This window comes from Hemitrygon akajei, chromosome 8 (assembly GCF_048418815.1).
Source record: "Hemitrygon akajei chromosome 8, sHemAka1.3, whole genome shotgun sequence".
NCBI classification, from domain to species: Eukaryota; Metazoa; Chordata; class Chondrichthyes; order Myliobatiformes; family Dasyatidae; genus Hemitrygon; species Hemitrygon akajei.
The window spans coordinates 17,605,483-17,608,921 of record NC_133131.1 but is presented as its reverse complement, the minus strand read 5'-3'; positions in this window follow the sequence as shown (position 1 = coordinate 17,608,921).

Here is a 3,439-nt window from a genome sequence, read left to right as displayed (position 1 = left end):
CCAATCATCACACTTCATGAAGAAACAACATTAAACTGTGTGTGGGTTTACAGGGCGATGGGAATTCCGTGGATTTGTTTTGGGCTCCACTGGACAATTAGTGCCACCTCTCGGCAAGATGATATAATTAGCAAGCAGGAAGTGCTGGGAAAACACAGCATCTCTGGAGACACTGATTAGGGTAACGTCTCTCATGACTTGTACCTCCTCAGATACTGCCTGACCAGCTGAGTTCCTCCAGCATTTTGTGTGTGTTGCTCTGGATTCCCAGTGTCAGCAAAATCCCTTGTGTTTATAATCTCATCCGGCATTCTGTCTTTTAATTCTCATCTGCCAGGGTGATTCTGGTTCCAACGTCTGCAGCCTCTTTTATCCGCAGATTTTAGAAATTTTTTTTCATTCCATAGGAATAAAGCAAAATAACTCCATTACTTTGATAAGGTTCCTGGAGATGTTTCATTATATTGTAATACACACAAAATGCTGGAAGAACTCAGTAGGCCAGGCAGCATCTATGGAAAAGAGTAAACAGTCGAAGATTCGGGCCGAGACCCTTCTTCAGCACTGCATATATTGGTTGATTGGTTGTCCATTGTATCCACCAATGACAGCCAGCAATACTTCTAGATGACATGGACCCATGTGGGAGAGCTTTGAAGTGGAAAAGCCATTGCATTGGGACAGTTCCAACCTCTCGACCTCAGAAGTCTGGATCCAGCGGTACAAGTAATCATCACAACTTGACGATTGCAGTGGATAACCGTGACTTCTTCTGTGCTTTGTCATGCCCTTCGCTCTCTGTGAAGCATTGCAGCTACACCGTCCTGCTCATTGCATCTCACCCAGTCTGCCAGAGCTGACTTTGCATGCCCCTATCTCACCAGGGTATGAAACCCACCGGCTACCCTCACCTGTTTTAACCCACCTGTAAAAGCAGTATACTAGGATGTGGCTGTTGTCACATGCAAACAGCTCTTAGGAGTCACAGGTGACAGCTGAGTGTCTGGTGGGGTCCAAAGGTGAGTAATCTCTTCATTATATTGAAGATATTTTATAAATGCAAGCTGGTGTAAACATATCCCAAGCCCTTTGTATATCGTACTATGATTTGCATTTATATAATGTCTCTCACTGAATTTTAATATATCTTTCAATGAATGAACTTCTGTTAAGATGTGGTCAGTGCTGTGTGGCAGTAATTACAACAATCAAATCATTCCCAGCCATCTTCCACAAACAACAATGGGATAACAATATGATCATCTGTTTCCATGACATTGATTTTCAATAAATATTAGCCAGGACACCAGGGAGAACTTCACTGCTTTTCTATTCTCTTAGACCAGGGCATATTTTGCAGCAACCAGTAAAACAGTCAAATCCTCAGTTCAACATCTTGCCTCTCTGGTACTGCACCACCACCCCGTACTGCTGCTCAGGTCTTTGTGTTCACACTGAAGCCCCTGGGGCCGGATTTGATCTCATACTCATCTGACACAAAGGCTATGGCTGACACTGCTGAGGATTGAACACAAAGCCTTGTGAATTCCTCATACTGTATGTTAAATTAAAAGGCAATGCAGCCTGCTTCTGTAAACATGCAAAATAAGCACATCTTTTTCATCACAACTTCTGCCACTTTTAATAGGATCCTACCGCCAAATACATCTTTACCTCCTCCCCACCCCCACTCACCGCTTTCCACAGGGATCGATCTCCATGATGCCCTCGTCCATTCGTCCCACCCCAGTAATCCCCCTCCTGGCACTGACATCCCAGCAAGTGGAACACACCACACATTCACCCCCGCCCTCACCACCATTTAGGACCCCAAACAGTCCTTCCAGGTAAGGCAACACTTCACCTACAAGTCTGTCAGTGTCACTCACTGTGTCTGGTGCTCCCGGTGTAGCTTTCTCCACATCAGTGAGACCCAACATAGATTGTGTGAGGCTTTGTCGAGTATCTTCGCTCCATCTGCAACAGGCAGGATTTCCTGATGGCCAACCATTTTAATTCCACTCACTGGAGACTACCATCAGCTGATCTAGATTAGGCAATTAACTACACAATTCTCAATTAATCAAAGCTTGCACTTCATTATCTCCGCATGAACATCAATGTTGATCCCCCAAGCCAACAATTTAAAACTTGAACTTTGCTGTTCCCTAAGTACTAATACTCCCTCAGACCACTTCTCTAATATATAACACTGAAATAGAGGAACTCCCATTGGCCAAATGATTCATCCTACTTTTCCCAGCCCCTGGCATAGGGTGTTCTTCCTTGCAATAGTTAGTCTCCAGAGTTCTCGCTGCTTTGCATTCAAAGCTGCTCGTTCTTATACCCTTCCCTTATCAGGTCAAATGTTGTGTTTCAATTGGCCTACCTGGCTGACGTGTGTCATCTGGGACACAATATTTTGATAGACAGACTGCACAGGTTCAGTAGGCTGAAGGGTCTTAGACACAATTAAGTCATTCAGGTTAGTAATGCCATCAGCTGAGTGAAGTACAATGTTCTCCATTGGGGTTATCTGTTGGTGTCTCCTCTGGTGGCTGTAGAGGCCACTCTGGGATCCACATAACTGGGAGGTTAGAGTGGGTTCCCCTTCTGGAGAATGCCTGTGCATGACTTTGTTTAACATGGGGAGGCTGACACACGGGCAGCCACCGCACAGTCCTTGACAGAACAGGGTCAGGATCCAAGACAATTGGGCCTCCCTCATTGCTGCACCCTTCCTCTGCCTTCACCACCTTCACTGCCTCCATCTTTCACCAGCTCCGCCATTGAGGTTGGATCGCTCTTTGTCTGCAACCTCCCCCTTGACCATACTTTATCGTTTAAACTCCACCAGATTAAGGCAGAAACCGAATGGGTAAGGTTGTTTTTCACTTAAATAAGTTTAGCAGATGGATTGCATAGAGATAACAATATTTCTGCTGATTGAGTGATATTAATTTGGCTGCCTGGACCTTGGCTGCCCTGTGACCCAGTCTAACTAATCCACTGCAGACACTTCTGTGGAAACACCGACATAAGTTTCTGTCCATTAGATGCACTTGCTTTGCTTCCAGCTGATAATGCCATAAAATCGCCATGGGTGATTTTACCAGCAGCCCAACTCCAGATAGCATTGTTCTCAGGATTTCAAGAATTCACAAGCCTCTCTATTACAACAAACAGAGAGTCCTGGAGCTATAAAGCACAGAAGTGAATCCATCAGCCCACAAGGTCCATGCTGACCTTTCCGCTGAGAGGCATTGATCATGTGGATAGCCAGCGGCGTTTGCCCGGGGCTGAAATAGCTAACACGAGGGGTCATAGCTTTAAGGTGCTTGGAAATAGGTACAAGCAGGATGTCAGGGGTAAGTTTTTCACACAGAGAGTGGTGGATGTGTGAAATGCACTGTTAGCGATTGTGGTGGAGACAGATACA